At 46.7% G+C, this 17,474-nt stretch overlaps 1 non-coding gene and 38 pseudogenes across 1 annotated transcript; all 39 read right to left on the bottom strand.

Moving 5' to 3' along the window:
- Window positions 1-88: 88 nt before the first annotated feature.
- Window positions 89-207, bottom strand: LOC140295030 (5S ribosomal RNA; annotated as a pseudogene).
- A 272-nt stretch (window positions 208-479) lies between these two features.
- LOC140282151 (5S ribosomal RNA) lies at window positions 480-598 on the bottom strand (annotated as a pseudogene).
- Window positions 599-995: 397 nt separating this feature from the next.
- Window positions 996-1,114, bottom strand: LOC140295960 (5S ribosomal RNA; annotated as a pseudogene).
- Window positions 1,115-1,383: 269 nt separating this feature from the next.
- On the bottom strand, window positions 1,384-1,502 carry LOC140311913 (5S ribosomal RNA; annotated as a pseudogene).
- Window positions 1,503-1,774: 272 nt separating this feature from the next.
- LOC140320489 (5S ribosomal RNA) lies at window positions 1,775-1,893 on the bottom strand (annotated as a pseudogene).
- A 269-nt stretch (window positions 1,894-2,162) lies between these two features.
- Window positions 2,163-2,281, bottom strand: LOC140290382 (5S ribosomal RNA; annotated as a pseudogene).
- A 397-nt stretch (window positions 2,282-2,678) lies between these two features.
- LOC140292950 (5S ribosomal RNA) lies at window positions 2,679-2,797 on the bottom strand (annotated as a pseudogene).
- A 1,045-nt stretch (window positions 2,798-3,842) lies between these two features.
- LOC140291862 (5S ribosomal RNA) lies at window positions 3,843-3,961 on the bottom strand (annotated as a pseudogene).
- Window positions 3,962-4,608: 647 nt separating this feature from the next.
- Window positions 4,609-4,727, bottom strand: LOC140294704 (5S ribosomal RNA; annotated as a pseudogene).
- A 269-nt stretch (window positions 4,728-4,996) lies between these two features.
- Window positions 4,997-5,115, bottom strand: LOC140295645 (5S ribosomal RNA; annotated as a pseudogene).
- Window positions 5,116-5,384: 269 nt separating this feature from the next.
- On the bottom strand, window positions 5,385-5,503 carry LOC140285734 (5S ribosomal RNA; annotated as a pseudogene).
- A 269-nt stretch (window positions 5,504-5,772) lies between these two features.
- On the bottom strand, window positions 5,773-5,891 carry LOC140299157 (5S ribosomal RNA; annotated as a pseudogene).
- Window positions 5,892-6,160: 269 nt separating this feature from the next.
- On the bottom strand, window positions 6,161-6,279 carry LOC140295029 (5S ribosomal RNA; annotated as a pseudogene).
- A 272-nt stretch (window positions 6,280-6,551) lies between these two features.
- On the bottom strand, window positions 6,552-6,670 carry LOC140282144 (5S ribosomal RNA; annotated as a pseudogene).
- A 397-nt stretch (window positions 6,671-7,067) lies between these two features.
- LOC140292949 (5S ribosomal RNA) lies at window positions 7,068-7,186 on the bottom strand (annotated as a pseudogene).
- A 269-nt stretch (window positions 7,187-7,455) lies between these two features.
- LOC140305674 (5S ribosomal RNA) lies at window positions 7,456-7,574 on the bottom strand (annotated as a pseudogene).
- Window positions 7,575-7,846: 272 nt separating this feature from the next.
- LOC140320478 (5S ribosomal RNA) lies at window positions 7,847-7,965 on the bottom strand (annotated as a pseudogene).
- Window positions 7,966-8,234: 269 nt separating this feature from the next.
- LOC140292137 (5S ribosomal RNA) lies at window positions 8,235-8,353 on the bottom strand (annotated as a pseudogene).
- Window positions 8,354-8,622: 269 nt separating this feature from the next.
- On the bottom strand, window positions 8,623-8,741 carry LOC140289928 (5S ribosomal RNA; annotated as a pseudogene).
- Window positions 8,742-9,013: 272 nt separating this feature from the next.
- On the bottom strand, window positions 9,014-9,132 carry LOC140285723 (5S ribosomal RNA; annotated as a pseudogene).
- Window positions 9,133-9,401: 269 nt separating this feature from the next.
- LOC140298421 (5S ribosomal RNA) lies at window positions 9,402-9,520 on the bottom strand. Its single transcript, XR_011914070.1, has one exon. It is a non-coding gene; the product is annotated as a 5S ribosomal RNA (ribosomal RNA).
- A 269-nt stretch (window positions 9,521-9,789) lies between these two features.
- On the bottom strand, window positions 9,790-9,908 carry LOC140295028 (5S ribosomal RNA; annotated as a pseudogene).
- A 269-nt stretch (window positions 9,909-10,177) lies between these two features.
- Window positions 10,178-10,296, bottom strand: LOC140292136 (5S ribosomal RNA; annotated as a pseudogene).
- A 269-nt stretch (window positions 10,297-10,565) lies between these two features.
- LOC140289927 (5S ribosomal RNA) lies at window positions 10,566-10,684 on the bottom strand (annotated as a pseudogene).
- A 272-nt stretch (window positions 10,685-10,956) lies between these two features.
- Window positions 10,957-11,075, bottom strand: LOC140320467 (5S ribosomal RNA; annotated as a pseudogene).
- A 269-nt stretch (window positions 11,076-11,344) lies between these two features.
- On the bottom strand, window positions 11,345-11,463 carry LOC140294763 (5S ribosomal RNA; annotated as a pseudogene).
- Window positions 11,464-11,732: 269 nt separating this feature from the next.
- On the bottom strand, window positions 11,733-11,851 carry LOC140290381 (5S ribosomal RNA; annotated as a pseudogene).
- A 237-nt stretch (window positions 11,852-12,088) lies between these two features.
- LOC140291663 (5S ribosomal RNA) lies at window positions 12,089-12,207 on the bottom strand (annotated as a pseudogene).
- A 269-nt stretch (window positions 12,208-12,476) lies between these two features.
- On the bottom strand, window positions 12,477-12,594 carry LOC140293580 (5S ribosomal RNA; annotated as a pseudogene).
- A 657-nt stretch (window positions 12,595-13,251) lies between these two features.
- Window positions 13,252-13,370, bottom strand: LOC140288468 (5S ribosomal RNA; annotated as a pseudogene).
- A 269-nt stretch (window positions 13,371-13,639) lies between these two features.
- Window positions 13,640-13,758, bottom strand: LOC140293205 (5S ribosomal RNA; annotated as a pseudogene).
- Window positions 13,759-14,027: 269 nt separating this feature from the next.
- Window positions 14,028-14,146, bottom strand: LOC140281622 (5S ribosomal RNA; annotated as a pseudogene).
- Window positions 14,147-14,415: 269 nt separating this feature from the next.
- Window positions 14,416-14,534, bottom strand: LOC140313811 (5S ribosomal RNA; annotated as a pseudogene).
- Window positions 14,535-15,181: 647 nt separating this feature from the next.
- On the bottom strand, window positions 15,182-15,300 carry LOC140311910 (5S ribosomal RNA; annotated as a pseudogene).
- Window positions 15,301-15,569: 269 nt separating this feature from the next.
- On the bottom strand, window positions 15,570-15,688 carry LOC140288378 (5S ribosomal RNA; annotated as a pseudogene).
- Window positions 15,689-15,957: 269 nt separating this feature from the next.
- LOC140289926 (5S ribosomal RNA) lies at window positions 15,958-16,076 on the bottom strand (annotated as a pseudogene).
- A 269-nt stretch (window positions 16,077-16,345) lies between these two features.
- LOC140289925 (5S ribosomal RNA) lies at window positions 16,346-16,464 on the bottom strand (annotated as a pseudogene).
- A 237-nt stretch (window positions 16,465-16,701) lies between these two features.
- LOC140291662 (5S ribosomal RNA) lies at window positions 16,702-16,820 on the bottom strand (annotated as a pseudogene).
- Window positions 16,821-17,089: 269 nt separating this feature from the next.
- LOC140296160 (5S ribosomal RNA) lies at window positions 17,090-17,207 on the bottom strand (annotated as a pseudogene).
- Between the last annotated feature and the right edge of the window lie 267 nt (window positions 17,208-17,474).

The following is a 17,474-nucleotide window of genomic DNA, read 5'->3' as shown; positions in this document are numbered from 1 at the left end:
ACAGCTGAAGATGACCAACTTCCTCATGTGTCACAGGGTGATCAGACGTTGCAACAAAACACATGCAGGTGGTAGAGAGAAGAGAAAAAGCTTACAGCACCTGGTACTCCCAAGCTGTCTCCCATCCAAGTACTAACCAGGTACAACCCTGCTTGGCGTCCGAGATCAGACGAGGTCAGGCTTCTTCAGGGTGGTGTGGCCGTAAGCAACAATGTCTCTGACAAATGTGCATTATATAGGTACTGGAATCATACGGTTCCTCTATGCAACCAGATAATTGCCGAGAAAGGCTGATGTGTAGCGGGCAAATAATCTTCTCTGATGTGATCATTCTCTGCAACTGAAACTGAGACTCTCAGATCACTTCGTGTCTGCCAACAAAGCAGCAGCAGCTGCTGAAGATGACCAACTTCCTCATGTGTCATAGGGTGATCAGACGTTGCAACAAAAGACATGCAGGTGGTAGAGAGAAGAGAAAAAGCTTAAAGCACCTGGTATTCCCAAGAGGTCTTCCATCCAAGTACTAACTAGGCCCAACCCTCCTTGGCTTCCGAGATCAGACGAGGTCGGGCATGTTCAGGGTGGTGTGGCCGTAAGCAACAATGTCTCTGACAAATGTGCATTATATAGGTACTGGAATCATACGGTTCCTCTATGCAACCAGATCATTTCCGAGAAAGGCTGATGTGTAGTGGGCACATCTTCTTCCCTGACGTGATTATTCTCTGCAGCTGAAACTGAGACTCTCAGATCACTTCGTGTCTGCCAACTACGGTTCCTCTATGCAACCAGATAATTGCCGAGAAAGGCTGATGTGTAGCGGGCAAATCATCTTCTCTGATGTGATCATTCTCTGCAACTGAAACTGAGACTCTCTGATCACTTCTTGTCAGCCAACAAAGCAGCAGCAGCTGAAGATGACCAACTTCCTCATGTGTCACAGGGTGATCAGACGTTGCAACAAAAGACATGCAGGTGGTAGAGAGAAGAGAAAAAGCTTACAGCACCTGGTATTCCCAAGCTGTCTCCCATCCAAGTACTAAGGAGGCTCAACCCTGCTTGGCTTCCGAGATCAGACAAGGTCGGGCATGTTCAGGGTGGTGTGGCCGTAAGCAACAATGTGTCTGACAAATGTGCATTATATAAGTACAGGAATCATACGGTTCCTCTATGTAACCAGATAATTGCTGAGAAAGGCTGATCTGTAGTGGGCACATCTTCTTCCCTGAAGTGATTATTCTCTTTAGCTGAAACTGAGACTCTCAGATCACTTCGTGTCTTCCAACAAAGCAGCAGCAGCTGAAGATGGCCAACTTCCTCATGTGTCACAGGGTGATCAGACGTTGCAACAAAAGACATGCAGGTGGTAGAGAGAAGAGAAAAAGCTTAAGGCACCTGGTATTCCCAAGCGGTCTCCCATTCAAGTACTAACCAGGCCCAACCCTGCTTGGCTTCCGAGATCAGACGAGGTTGGGCTTATTCAGGGTGGTGTGGCCGTAAGCAACAACATCGGTGACAAATGTGCATTATATAGGTACTGGAATCATACGGTTCCTCTATGCAACCAGATAATTGCCGAGAAAGGCTGATGTGTAGCGGGCAAATAATCTTCTTCCCTGACGTGATAATTTTCTCCAGCTGAACATGAGACTCTCAGATCACTTCGTGTCTGCCAACAAAGCAGCAGAAGCTGAAGATGACCAACTTCCTCATGTGTCACAGGGTGATCAGACGTTGCAACAAAAGACATGCAGGTGGTAGAGAGAAGAGAAAAAGCTTAAGGTACCTGGTATTCCCAAGCGGTCTCCCATTCAAGTACTAACCAGGCCCAACCGTGCTTGGCTTCCGAGATCAGACGAGGTCGGGCTTATTCAGGGTGGTGTGGCCGTAAGCAACAATATCGGTGACAAATGTGCATTATATAGGTACTGGAATCATACACTTCCTCTGTATAACCAGATAATTGCCGAAAAAGGCTGACTTGTAGTGGGTTCATCTTCCTCCTTGATGTGATTATTCTCTGGAACTGAAACTGAGACTCTCAGATCACCTCGTGTCTATCAACAAAGCAGCAGCAGCTGAAGATGACCAACTTCTTCACGTGTCACAGGGTGATCAGACGTTGCAACAAAAGACATGCAGGTGGTAGAGAGAAGAGAAAAAGCTTACAGCACCTGGTATTCCCAAGCTGTCTCCCATCCAAGTACTAACCAGGTACAACCCTGCTTGGCGTCCGAGATCAGACGAGGTCGGGCTTATTCAGGGTGGTGTGGCCGTAAGCAACAACGTCTCTGACAAATGTGCATTATATAGGTACTGGAATCATACGGTTCCTCTATGTAACCAGATAATTGCTGAGAAAGGCTGATGTGTAGTGGGCACATCTTCTTCCCTGACGTGATTATTCTCTGCAGCTGAAACTGAGACTCTCAGATCACTTCGTGTCTGCCAACTACGGTTCCTCTATGCAACCAGATAATTGCCGAGAAAGGCTGATGTGTAGCGGGCAAATCATCTTCTCTGATGTGATCATTCTCTGCAACTTAAACTGAGACTCTCAGATCACTTCGTGTCAGCCAACAAAGCAGCCGCAGCTGAAGATGACCAACTTCCTCATGTGTCACAGGGTGATCAGACGTTGCAACAAAAGACATGCAGGTGGTAGAGAGAAGAGAAAAAGCTTACAGCACCTGGTATTCCCAAGCTGTCTCCCATCCAAGTACTAAGGAGGCTCAACCCTGCTTGGCTTCCGAGATCAGACGAGGTCGGGCATGTTCAGGGTGGTGTGGCCGTAAGCAACAATGTGTCTGACAAATGTGCATTATATAAGTACAGGAATCATACGGTTCCTCTATGTAACCAGATAATTGCTGAGAAAGGCTGATCTGTAGTGGGCACATCTTCTTCTCTGATGTGATTATTCTCTCCAGCTGAAACTGAGACTCTCAGATTACCTCATGTCTGCCAACAAAGCAGCAGGAGCTGAAGATGACCAACTTCCTCATGTGTCACAGGGTGATCAGACGTTGCAACAAAAGACATGCAGGTGGTCAAGAGAAGACAAAAAGCTTACAGCACCTGGTAATCCCAAGCAGTCTCCCATCTAAGTACTAACCAGGCCCAACCCTACTTGGCTTCCGAGATAAGACAAGGTGGGGCTTATTCAGGGTGGTGTGGCGGTAAGCAAATATATTTGTTACAAATGTGAATTATATAGGTACTGGAATCATACACTTCCTCTATGAAACCAGATAATTGCCGAGAAAGGCTGATGTGTAGTGGGCATATCATCTTCTCTGATGTGATCATTCTCTTCAGCTGAAACTGAGACTCTCAGATCACTTCGTGTCTGCCAACAAAGCAGCAGCAGCTGAAGATGACCAACTTCCTCATGTGTCACAGGGTGATCAGACGTTGCAACAAAACACATGCAGGTGGTAGAGAGAAGAGAAACAGCTTACAGCACCTGGTATTCCCAAGCAGTCTCCCATTGAAGTACAAACCAGACCCAACCCTGCTTGGCTTCCGAGATAAGACAAGGTGGGGCTTATTCAGGGTGGTGTGGCGGTAAGCGACAATATCTGTTACAAATGTGAATTATATAGGTACTGGAATCATACACTTGCTCTATGAAACCAGATAATTGCCGAGAAAGGCTGACTTGTAGTGGGTTCATCTTCCTCCTTGATGTGATTATTCTCTGCAGCTGAAACTGAGACTCTCAGATCACTTCGTGTCTGCCAACAAAGCAGCAGCTGCTGAAGATGACCAACTTCCTCATGTGTCACAGGGTGATCAGACGTTGCAACAAAAGACATGCAGGTTGTAGAGAGAAGAGAAAACGCTTACAGCCCCTGGTATTCCCAAGCAGTCTCCCATTAAAGTACTAACCAGGCCCAACCCTCCTTGGCTTCCGAGATCAGACGAGGTCGGGCTTATTCAGGGTGGTGTGGCCGTAAGGAACAATTTCTGTGACAAATGTGCATTATATAGGTACTGGAATCATACACTTCCTCTATGTAACCAGATAATTGCAGAGAAAGGCTGACTTGTTATGGAAACATCTTCTTCCCTGATGTGATTATTCTCTGCAGCTGAAACTGAGACTCTCAGATCACTTCGTGTCTGCCAACAAAGCAGCAGCTGCTGAAGATGACCAACTTCCTCATGTGTCACAGGGTGATCAGACGTTGCAACAAAAGACATGCAGGTTGTAGAGAGAAGAGAAAACGCTTACAGAACCTGGTATTCCCAAGCAGTCTCCCATTAAAGTACTAACCAGGCCCAACACTGCTTGGCTTCCGAGATCAGGCTTATTCAGGGTGGTGTGGCCGTAAGCAACAATATTGGTGACAAATGTGCATTATATAGGTACTGGAATCATACACTTCCTCTGTATAACTAGATAATTGCCGAAAAAGGCTGACTTGTAGTGGGTTCATCTTCCTCCTTGATGTGATTATTCTCTGCAGCTGAAACTGAGACTCTCAGATCACCTCGTGTCTATCAACAAAGCAGCAGCAGCTGAAGATGACTAACTTCTTCACGTGTCACAGGGTGATCAGACGTTGCAACAAAAGACATGCAGGTGGTAGAGAGAAGAGAAAAAGCTTACAGCACCTGGTATTCCCAAGCTGTCTCCCATCCAAGTACTAAGGAGGCTCAACCCTGCTTGGCTTCCGAGATCAGACGAGGTCGGGCATGTTCAGGGTGGTGTTGCCGTAAGCAACAATGTGTCTGACAAATGTGCATTATATAAGTACAGGAATCATACGGTTCCTCTATGTAACCAGATAATTGCTGAGAAAGGCTGATGTGTAGTCGGCACATCTTCTTCCCTGACGTCATTATTCTCTTCAGTTGAAACTGAGACTCTCAGATCACTTCGTGTTTGCCAACAAAGCAGCCGCAGCTGAAGATGACCAAATACCTCATGTGTCACAGGGTGATCAGACGTTGCAACAAAAGACATGTAGGTTGTAGAGAGAAGAGAAAACGCTTACAGCACCTGGTATTCCCAAGCAGTCTCCCATTAAAGTACTAACCAGGCCCAACCCTCCTCGGCTTCCGAGATCAGACGAGGTCAGGCTTATTCAGGGTGGTGTGGCCGTAAGGAACAATTTCTGTGACAAATGTGCATTATATAGGTACTGGAATCATACACTTCCTCTATGAAACCAGATAATTGCCGAGAAAGGCTGACTTGTAGTGGGCACATATTCTTCCCTGATGTGATTATTCTCTGCAGCTGAAACTGAGACTCTCAGATCACTCTGTGTCTGCCAACAAAGCAGCAGCAGCTGAAGATGACCAACTTCCTCATGTGTCACAGGGTGATCAGACGTTGCAAAAAAAGACATGCAGGTGGTAGAGAGAAGAGAAAAAGCTTACAGCACCTGGTATTTTCAAGCGGTCTCCCACCCAAGTGCTAACCAGGCCCAACTCTGCTTGGCTTCCGAGATCAGACGAGGTCAGGCATATTCAGGGTGGTGTGGCCGTAAGCAACAATGTCTGTGACAAATGTGCATTATATAAGTACAGGAATCATACGGTTCCTCTATGTAACCAGATAATTGCTGAGAAAGGCTGATGTGTAGTGGGCACATCTTCTTCCCTGACGTGATTATTCTCTTCAGCTGAAACTGAGACTCTCAGATCACTTCGTGTCTTCCAACAAAGCAGCAACAGCTGAAGATGACCAACTTCCTCATGTGTCACAGGGTGATCAGACGTTGCAACAAAAGACATGCAGGTTGTAGAGAGAAGAGAAAACGCTTACAGCACCTGGTATTCCCAAGCAGTCTCCCATTAAAGTACTAACCAGGCCCAACCCTGCTTGGCTTCCGAGATCAGACGAGGTCGGGCTTATTCAGGGTGGTGTGGCCGTAAGCAACAATATCGGTGACAAATGTGCATTATATAGGTACTGGAATCATACACTTCCTCTGTGTAACCAGATAATTGCCGAAAAAGGCTGACTTGTAGTGGGCTCATCTTCCTCCTTGATGTGATTATTCTCTTCAGCTGAAACTGAGACTCTCAGATCACCTCGTGTCTATCAACAAAGCAGCAGCAGCTGAAGATGACCAACTTCTTCACGTGTCACAGGGTGATCAGACGTTGCAACAAAACACATGCAGGTGGTAGAGAGAAGAGAAAAAGCTTACAGCACCTGGTACTCCCAAGCTGTCTCCCATCCAAGTACTAACCAGGTACAACCCTGCTTGGCGTCCGAGATCAGACGAGGTCAGGCTTCTTCAGGGTGGTGTGGCCGTAAGCAACAATGTCTCTGACAAATGTGCATTATATAGGTACTGGAATCATACGGTTCCTCTATGCAACCAGATAATTGCCGAGAAAGGCTGATGTGTAGCGGGCAAATAATCTTCTCTGATGTGATCATTCTCTGCAACTGAAACTGAGACTCTCAGATCACTTCGTGTCTGCCAACAAAGCAGCAGCAGCTGCTGAAGATGACCAACTTCCTCATGTGTCATAGGGTGATCAGACGTTGCAACAAAAGACATGCAGGTGGTAGAGAGAAGAGAAAAAGCTTAAAGCACCTGGTATTCCCAAGAGGTCTTCCATCCAAGTACTAACTAGGCCCAACCCTCCTTGGCTTCCGAGATCAGACGAGGTCGGGCATGTTCAGGGTGGTGTGGCCGTAAGCAACAATGTCTCTGACAAATGTGCATTATATAGGTACTGGAATCATACGGTTCCTCTATGCAACCAGATCATTTCCGAGAAAGGCTGATGTGTAGTGGGCACATCTTCTTCCCTGACGTGATTATTCTCTGCAGCTGAAACTGAGACTCTCAGATCACTTCGTGTCTGCCAACTACGGTTCCTCTATGCAACCAGATAATTGCCGAGAAAGGCTGATGTGTAGCGGGCAAATCATCTTCTCTGATGTGATCATTCTCTGCAACTGAAACTGAGACTCTCAGATCACTTCGTGTCAGCCAACAAAGCAGCAGCAGCTGAAGATGACCAACTTCCTCATGTGTCACAGGGTGATCAGACGTTGCAACAAAAGACATGCAGGTGGTAGAGAGAAGAGAAAAAGCTTACAGCACCTGGTATTCCCAAGCTGTCTCCCATCCAAGTACTAAGGAGGCTCAACCCTGCTTGGCTTCCGAGATCAGACGAGGTCGGGCATGTTCAGGGTGGTGTGGCCGTAAGCAACAATGTGTCTGACAAATGTGCATTATATAAGTACAGGAATCATACGGTTCCTCTATGTAACCAGATAATTGCTGAGAAAGGCTGATCTGTAGTGGGCACATCTTCTTCCCTGAAGTGATTATTCTCTTTAGCTGAAACTGAGACTCTCAGATCACTTCGTGTCTTCCAACAAAGCAGCAGCAGCTGAAGATGGCCAACTTCCTCATGTGTCACAGGGTGATCAGACGTTGCAACAAAAGACATGCAGGTGGTAGAGAGAAGAGAAAAAGCTTAAGGCACCTGGTATTCCCAAGCGGTCTCCCATTCAAGTACTAACCAGGCCCAACCCTGCTTGGCTTCCGAGATCAGACGAGGTTGGGCTTATTCAGGGTGGTGTGGCCATAAGCAACAACATCGGTGACAAATGTGCATTATATAGGTACTGGAATCATACGGTTCCTCTATGCAACCAGATAATTGCCGAGAAAGGCTGATGTGTAGCGGGCAAATCATCTTCTTCCCTGACGTGATAATTTTCTCCAGCTGAACATGAGACTCTCAGATCACTTCGTGTCTGCCAACAAAGCAGCAGAAGCTGAAGATGACCAACTTCCTCATGTGTCACAGGGTGATCAGACGTTGCAACAAAAGACATGCAGGTGGTAGAGAGAAGAGAAAAAGCTTAAGGTACCTGGTATTCCCAAGCGGTCTCCCATTCAAGTACTAACCAGGCCCAACCGTGCTTGGCTTCCGAGATCAGACGAGGTCGGGCTTATTCAGGGTGGTGTGGCCGTAAGCAACAATATCGGTGACAAATGTGCATTATATAGGTACTGGAATCATACACTTCCTCTGTATAACCAGATAATTGCCGAAAAAGGCTGACTTGTAGTGGGTTCATCTTCCTCCTTGATGTGATTATTCTCTGGAGCTGAAACTGAGACTCTCAGATCACCTCGTGTCTATCAACAAAGCAGCAGCAGCTGAAGATGACCAACTTCTTCACGTGTCACAGGGTGATCAGACGTTGCAACAAAAGACATGCAGGTGGTAGAGAGAAGAGAAAAAGCTTACAGCACCTGGTATTCCCAAGCTGACTCCTATCCAAGTACTAACCAGGTACAACCCTGCTTGGCGTCCGAGATCAGACGAGGTCGGGCTTATTCAGGGTGGTGTGGCCGTAAGCAACAATGTCTCTGACAAATGTGCATTATATAGGTACTGGAATCATACGGTTCCTCTATGCAACCAGATAATTGCCGAGAAAGGCTGATGTGTAGCGGACAAATCATCTTCTCTGATGTGATCATTCTCTGCAACTGAAACTGAGACTCTCAGATCACCTCGTGTCTATCAACAAAGCAGCAGCAGCTGAAGATGACCAACTTCTTCACGTGTCACAGGGTGATCAGACGTTACAACAAAAGACATGCAGGTGGTAGAGAGAAGAGAAAAAGCTTACAGCACCTGGTATTCCCAAGCTGTCTCCTATCCAAGTACTAACCAGGTACAACCCTGCTTGGCGTCCGAGATCAGACGAGGTCGGGCTTATTCAGGGTGGTGTGGCCGTAAGCAACAATGTCTCTGACAAATGTGCATTATATAGGTACTGGAATCATACGGTTCCTCTATGCAACCAGATAATTGCCGAGAAAGGCTGATGTGTAGCGGGCAAATCATCTTCTTCCCTGACGTGATAATTTTCTCCAGCTGAACATGAGACTCTCAGATCACTCTGTGTCTGCCAACAAAGCAGCAGCAGCTGAAGATGACCAACTTCCTCATGTGTCACAGGGTGATCAGACGTTGCAAAAAAAGACATGCAGGTGGTAGAGAGAAGAGAAAAAGCTTACAGCACCTGGTATTTTCAAGCGGTCTCCCACCCAAGTGCTAACCAGGCCCAACTCTGCTTGGCTTCCGAGATCAGACGAGGTCAGGCATATTCAGGGTGGTGTGGCCGTAAGCAACAATGTCTGTGACAAATGTGCATTATATAAGTACAGGAATCATACGGTTCCTCTATGTAACCAGATAATTGCTGAGAAAGGCTGATGTGTAGTGGGCACATCTTCTTCCCTGACGTGATTATTCTCTTCAGCTGAAACTGAGACTCTCAGATCACTTCGTGTCTTCCAACAAAGCAGCAACAGCTGAAGATGACCAACTTCCTCATGTGTCACAGGGTGATCAGACGTTGCAACAAAAGACATGCAGGTTGTAGAGAGAAGAGAAAACGCTTACAGCACCTGGTATTCCCAAGCAGTCTCCTATTAAAGTACTAACCAGGCCCAACCCTGCTTGGCTTCCGAGATCAGACGAGGTCGGGCTTATTCAGGGTGGTGTGGCCGTAAGCAACAATATCGGTGACAAATGTGCATTATATAGGTACTGGAATCATACACTTCCTCTGTGTAACCAGATAATTGCCGAAAAAGGCTGACTTGTAGTGGGCTCATCTTCCTCCTTGATGTGATTATTCTCTTCAGCTGAAACTGAGACTCTCAGATCACCTCGTGTCTATCAACAAAGCAGCAGCAGCTGAAGATGACCAACTTCTTCACGTGTCACAGGGTGATCAGACGTTGCAACAAAACACATGCAGGTGGTAGAGAGAAGAGAAAAAGCTTACAGCACCTGGTACTCCCAAGCTGTCTCCCATCCAAGTACTAACCAGGTACAACCCTGCTTGGCGTCCGAGATCAGACGAGGTCAGGCTTCTTCAGGGTGGTGTGGCCGTAAGCAACAATGTCTCTGACAAATGTGCATTATATAGGTACTGGAATCATACGGTTCCTCTATGCAACCAGATAATTGCCGAGAAAGGCTGACTTGTAGTGGATTCATCTTCCTCCTTGATGTGATTATTCTCTGGAGCTGAAACTGAGACTCTCAGATCACCTTGTGTCTATCAACAAAGCAGCAGCAGCTGAAGATGACCAACTTCTTCACGTGTCACAGGGTGATCAGACGTTGCAACAAAAGACATGCAGGTGGTAGAGAGAAGAGAAAAAGCTTACAGCACCTGGTATTCCCAAGCTGACTCCTATCCAAGTACTAACCAGGTACAACCCTGCTTGGCGTCCGAGATCAGACGAGGTCGGGCTTATTCAGGGTGGTGTGGCCGTAAGCAACAATGTCTCTGACAAATGTGCATTATATAGGTACTGGAATCATACGGTTCCTCTATGCAACCAGATAATTGCCGAGAAAGGCTGATGTGTAGCGGGGAAATCATCTTCTCTGATGTGATCATTATCTGCAACTGAAACTGAGACTCTCAGATCACTTCGTGTCAGCCAACAAAGCAGCAGCAGCTGAAGATGACCAACTTCTTCACGTGTCACAGGGTGATCAGACGTTGCAACAAAAGACATGCAGGTGGTAGAGAGAAGAGAAAAAGCTTACAGCACCTGGTATTCCCAAGCTGTCTCCTATCCAAGTACTAACCAGGTACAACCCTGCTTGGCGTCCGAGATCAGACGAGGTCGGGCTTATTCAGGGTGGTGTGGCCGTAAGCAACAATGTCTCTGACAAATGTGCATTATATAGGTACTGGAATCATACGGTTCCTCTATGCAACCAGATAATTGCCGAGAAAGGCTGATGTGTAGCGGGCAAATCATCTTCTTCCCTGACGTGATCATTTTCTCCAGCTGAACATGAGACTCTCAGATCACTTCGTGTCTGCCAACAAAGCAGCAGAAGCTGAAGATGACCAACTTCCTCATGTGTCACAGGGTGATCAGACGTTGCAACAAAAGACATGCAGGTGGTAGAGAGAAGAGAAAAAGCTTAAGGTACCTGGTATTCCCAAGCGGTCTCCCATTCAAGTACTAACCAGGCCCAACCGTGCTTGGCTTCCGAGATCAGACGAGGTCGGGCTTATTCAGGGTGGTGTGGCCGTAAGCAACAATATCGGTGACAAATGTGCATTATATAGGTACTGGAATCATACACTTCATCTGTATAACCAGATAATTGCCGAAAAAGGCTGACTTGTAGTGGGTTCATCTTCCTCCTTGATGTGATTATTCTCTGGAGCTGAAACTGAGACTCTCAGATCACCTCGTGTCTATCAACAAAGCAGCAGCAGCTGAAGATGACCAACTTCTTCACGTGTCACAGGGTGATCAGACGTTGCAACAAAAGACATGCAGGTGGTAGAGAGAAGAGAAAAAGCTTACAGCACCTGGTATTCCCAAGCTGTCTCCCATCCAAGTACTAACCAGGTACAACCCTGCTTGGCGTCCGAGATTAGACGAGGTCGGGCTTATTCAGGGTGGTGTGGCCGTAAGCAACAATGTCTCTGACAAATGTGCATTATATAGGTACTGGAATCATACGGTTCCTCTATGCAACCAGATAATTGCCGAGAAAGGCTGATGTGTAGCGGGCAAATCATCTTCTCTGATGTGATCATTATCTGCAACTGAAACTGAGACTCTCAGATCACTTCGTGTCAGCCAACAAAGCAGCAGCAGCTGAAGATGACCAACTTCTTCACGTGTCACAGGGTGATCAGACGTTGCAACATAAGACATGCAGGTGGTAGAGAGAAGAGAAAAAGCTTACAGCACCTGGTATTCCCAAGCTGTCTCCCATCCAAGTACTAACCAGGTACAACCCTGCTTGGCGTCCGAGATCAGACGAGGTCGGGCTTATTCAGGGTGGTGTGGCCGTAAGCAAAAATGTCTCTGACAAATGTGCATTATATAGGTACTGGAATCATACGGTTCCTCTATGCAACCAGATAATCATCTTCTCTGATGTGATCATTATCTGCAACTGAAACTGAGACTCTCAGATCACTTCGTGTCAGCCAACAAAGCAGCAGCAGCTGAAGATGACCAACTTCCTCATGTGTCACAGGGTGATCAGAAGTTGCAACAAAAGACATGCAGGTGGTAGAGAGAAGAGAAGAAGCTTACAGCACCTGGTATTCCCAAGCAGTCTCCCATCCAAGTACTAAGGAGGCCCAACCCTGCTTGGCTTCCGAGATCAGACGAGGTTGGGCTTATTCAGGGTGGTGTGGCCGTAAGCAACAATATCGGTGACAAATGTGCATTATATAGGTACTGGAATCATACACTTCCTCTGTATAACCAGATAATTGCCGAAAAAGGCTGACTTATAGTGGGTTCATCTTCCTCCTTGATGTGATTATTCTCTGGAGCTGAAACTGAGACTCTCAGATCACCTCGTGTCTATCAACAAAGCAGCAGCAGCTGAAGATGACCAGCTTCTTCACGTGTCACAGGGTGATCAGACGTTGCAACAAAAGACATGCAGGTGGTAGAGAGAAGAGAAAAAGCTTACAGCACCTGGTATTCCCAAGCAGTCTCCCATCAAGTACTAAGCAGGCCTAAACCTGCTTGGCTTCCGAGATCAGATGAGGTCGGGCTTATTCAGGGTGGTTTGGCCGTAAGCGACAATGTCTGTGACAAATGTGCATTATATAGGTACTGGAATCATACGGTTCCTCTATGCAACCAAATAATTGCAGAGAAAAGCTGACTTGTAGTGGGCACATCTTCTTCTCTGATGTGATTATTCTCTCCAGCTGAAACTGAGACTCTCAGATTACCTCATGTCTGCCAACAAAGCAGCAGCAGCTGAAGATGACCAACTTCCTCATGTGTCACAGGGTGATCAGACGTTGCAACAAAACACATGCAGGTGGTAGAGAGAAGAGAAACAGCTTACAGCACCTGGTATTCCCAAGCAGTCTCCCATTGAAGTACAAACCAGACCCAACCCTGCTTGGCTTCCGAGATAAGACAAGGTGGGGCTTATTCAGGGTGGTGTGGCGGTAAGCGACAATATCTGTTACAAATGTGAATTATATAGGTACTGGAATCATACACTTGCTCTATGAAACCAGATAATTGCAGAGAAAGGCTGATGTGTAGTGGGCATATCATCTTCTCTGATGTGATCATTCTCTTCAGCTGAAACTGAGACTCTCAGATCACTTCGTGTCTGCCAACAAAGCAGCAGCTGCTGAAGATGACCAACTTCCTCATGTGTCACAGGGTGATCAGACGTTGCAACAAAAGACATGCAGGTTGTAGAGAGAAGAGAAAACGCTTACAGCACCTGGTATTCCCAAGCAGTCTCCCATTAAAGTACTAACCAGGCCCAACCCTCCTTGGCTTCCGAGATCAGACGAGGTCGGGCTTATTCAGGGTGGTGTGGCCGTAAGGAACAATTTCTGTGACAAATGTGCATTATATAGGTACTGGAATCATACACTTCCTCTATGTAACCAGATAATTGCAGAGAAAGGCTGACTTGTTATGGAAACATCTTCTTCCCTGATGTGATTATTCTCTGCAGCTGAAACTGAGACTCTCAGATCACTTCGTGTCTGCCAACAAAGCAGCAGCAGCTGAAGATGACCAACTTCCTCATGTGTCACAGGGTGATCAGACGTTGCAACAAAAGACATGCAGGTTGTAGAGAGAAGAGAAAACTCTTACAGAACCTGGTATTCCCAAGCAGTCTCCCATTAAAGTACTAACCAGGCCCAACCCTCCTTGGCTTCCGAGATCAGACGAGGTCGGGCTTATTCAGGGTGGTGTGGCCGTAAGGAACAATTTCTGTGACAAATGTGCATTATATAGGTACTGGAATCATACAATTCCTCTATGTAACCAGATAATTGCCGAGAAAGGCTGATGTGTAGTGGGCATATCATCTTCTCTGATGTGATCATTCTCTTCAGCTGAAACTGAGACTCTCAGATTACTTCGTGTCTGCCAACAAAGCAGCAGCAGCTGAAGATGACCAACTTCCTCATGTGTCACAGGGTGATCAGACGTTGCAACAAAACACATGCAGGTGGTAGAGAGAAGAGAAACAGCTTACAGCACCTGGTATTCCCAAGCAGTCTCCCATTGAAGTACTAACCAGGCCCAACCCTCCTTGGCTTCCGAGATCAGACGAGGTCGGGCTTATTCAGGGTGGTGTGGCCGTAAGGAACAATTTCTGTGACAAATGTGCATTATATAGGTACTGGAATCATACAATTCCTCTATGTAACCAGATAATTGCAGAGAAAGGCTGACTTGTTATGGGCACATCTTCTTCCCTGATGTGATTATTCTCTGCAGCTGAAACTGAGACTCTCAGATCACTTTGTGTCTGCCAACAAAGCAGCAGCAGCTGAAGATGACCAACTTCGTCATGTGTCACAGGGTGATCAGACGTTGCAACAAAAGACATGCAGGTGGTCGAGAGAAGACAAAAAGCTTACAGCTCCTGGTATTCCAAAGCGGTCTCCCATTTAAGTACTAACCAGGCCCAACCCTCCTTGGCTTCCGAGATCAGACGAGGTCGGGCATGTTCAGGGTGGTGTGGCCGTAAGCAACAATGTCTCTGACAAATGTGCATTATATAGGTACTGGAATCATACGGTTCCTCTATGCAACCAGATAATTGCCGAGAAAGGCTGATGTGTAGCGGGCAAATCATCTTCTCTGATGTGATCATTCTGTGCAACTTAAACTGAGACTCTCAGATCACTTCGTGTCAGCCAACAAAGCAGCAGCAGCTGAAGATGACCAACTTCCTCATGTGTCACAGGGTGATCAGACGTTGCAACAAAAGACATGCAGGTGGTAGAGAGAAGAGAAGAAGCTTACAGCACCTGGTATTCCCAAGCAGTCTCCCATCCAAGTACTAAGGAGGTTCAACCCTGCTTGGCTTCCGAGATCAGACATGTTCAGGGTGGTGTGGCCGTAAGCAACAATGTGTCTGACAAATGTGCATTATATAAGTACAGGAATCATACGGTTCCTCTATGTAACCAGATAATTGCTGAGAAAGGCTGATCTGTAGTGGGCACATCTTCTTCCCTGAAGTGATTATTCTCTTTAGCTGAAACTGAGACTCTCAGATCACTTCGTGTCTTCCAACAAAGCAGCAGCAGCTGAAGATGGCCAACTTCCTCATGTGTCACAGGGTGATCAGACGTTGCAACAAAAGACATGCAGGTGGTAGAGAGAAGAGAAAAAGCTTAAGGCACCTGGTATTCCCAAGCGGTCTCCCATTCAAGTACTAACCAGGCCCAACCCTGCTTGGCTTCCGAGATCAGACGAGGTTGGGCTTATTCAGGGTGGTGTGGCCGTAAGCAACAATATCGGTGACAAATGTGCATTATATAGGTACTGGAATCATACACTTCCTCTGTATAACCAGATAATTGCCGAAAAAGGCTGACTTGTAGTGGATTCATCTTCCTCCTTGATGTGATTATTCTCTGGAGCTGAAACTGAGACTCTCAGATCACCTCGTGTCTATCAACAAAGCAGCAGCAGCTGAAGATGACCAACTTCTTCACGTGTCACAGGGTGATCAGACGTTGCAACAAAAGACATGCAGGTGGTAGAGAGAAGAGAAAAAGCTTACAGCACCTGGTATTCCCAAGCTGACTCCAATCCAAGTACTAACCAGGTACAACCCTGCTTGGCGTCCGAGATCAGACGAGGTCGGGCTTATTCAGGGTGGTGTGGCCGTAAGCAACAATGTCTCTGACAAATGTGCATTATATAGGTACTGGAATCATACGGTTCCTCTATGCAACCAGATAATTGCCGAGAAAGGCTGATGTGTAGCGGACAAATCATCTTCTCTGATGTGATCATTCTCTGCAACTGAAACTGAGACTCTCAGATCACCTCGTGTCTATCAACAAAGCAGCAGCAGCTGAAGATGACCAACTTCTTCACGTGTCACAGGGTGATCAGACGTTGCAACAAAAGACATGCAGGTGGTAGAGAGAAGAGAAAAAGCTTACAGCACCTGGTATTCCCAAGCTGTCTCCTATCCAAGTACTAACCAGGTACAACCCTGCTTGGCGTCCGAGATCAGACGAGGTCGGGCTTATTCAGGGTGGTGTGGCCGTAAGCAACAATGTCTCTGACAAATGTGCATTATATAGGTACTGGAATCATACGGTTCCTCTATGCAACCAGATAATTGCCGAGAAAGGCTGATGTGTAGCGGACAAATCATCTTCTCTGATGTGATCATTCTCTGCAACTGAAACTGAGACTCTCAGATCACCTCGTGTCTATCAACAAAGCAGCAGCAGCTGAAGATGACCAACTTCTTCACGTGTCACAGGGTGATCAGACGTTGCAACAAAAGACATGCAGGTGGTAGAGAGAAGAGAAAAAGCTTACAGCACCTGGTATTCCCAAGCTGTCTCCTATCCAAGTACTAACCAGGTACAACCCTGCTTGGCGTCCGAGATCAGACGAGGTCGGGCTTATTCAGGGTGGTGTGGCCGTAAGCAACAATGTCTCTGACAAATGTGCATTATATAGGTACTGGAATCATACGGTTCCTCTATGGAACCAGATAATCATCTTCTCTGATGTGATCATTATCTGCAACTGAAACTGAGACTCTCAGATCACTTCGTGTCAGCCAACAAAGCAGCAGCAGCTGAAGATGACCAACTTCCTCATGTGTCACAGGGTGATCAGAAGTTGCAACAAAAGACATGCAGGTGGTAGAGAGAAGAGAAGAAGCTTACAGCACCTGGTATTCCCAAGCAGTCTCCCATCCAAGTACTAAGGAGGCCCAACCCTGCTTGGCTTCCGAGATCAGACGAGGTTGGGCTTATTCAGGGTGGTGTGGCCGTAAGCAACAATATCGGTGACAAATGTGCATTATATAGGTACTGGAATCATACACTTCCTCTGTATAACCAGATAATTGCCGAAAAAGGCTGACTTATAGTGGGTTCATCTTCCTCCTTGATGTGATTATTCTCTGGAGCTGAAACTGAGACTCTCAGATCACCTCGTGTCTATCAACAAAGCAGCAGCAGCTGAAGATGACCAGCTTCTTCACGTGTCACAGGGTGATCAGACGTTGCAACAAAAGACATGCAGGTGGTAGAGAGAAGAGAAAAAGCTTACAGCACCTGGTATTCCCAAGCAGTCTCCCATCAAATACTAAGCAGGCCTAAACCTGCTTGGCTTCCGAGATCAGACGAGGTCGGGCTTATTCAGGGTGGTGTGGCCGTAAGCGACAATGTCTGTGACAAATGTGCATTATATAGGTACTGGAATCATACGGTTCCTCTATGCAACCAAATAATTGCAGAGAAAAGCTGACTTGTAGTGGGCACATCTTCTTCTCTGATGTGATTATTCTCTCCAGCTGAAACTGAGACTCTCAGATTACCTCATGTCTGCCAACAAAGCAGCAGGAGCTGAAGATGACCAACTTCCTCATGTGTCACAGGGTGATCAGACGTTGCAACAAAAGACATGCAGGTGGTCGAGAGAAGACAA

Source organism: Leuresthes tenuis, unplaced genomic scaffold, assembly GCF_036924035.1.
Source record: "Leuresthes tenuis unplaced genomic scaffold, fLeuTen1.0.hap1 SCAF_1, whole genome shotgun sequence".
NCBI lineage: Eukaryota > Metazoa > Chordata > Actinopteri > Atheriniformes > Atherinopsidae > Leuresthes > Leuresthes tenuis.
This window is presented reverse-complemented; position numbering and strand designations above follow the sequence as displayed.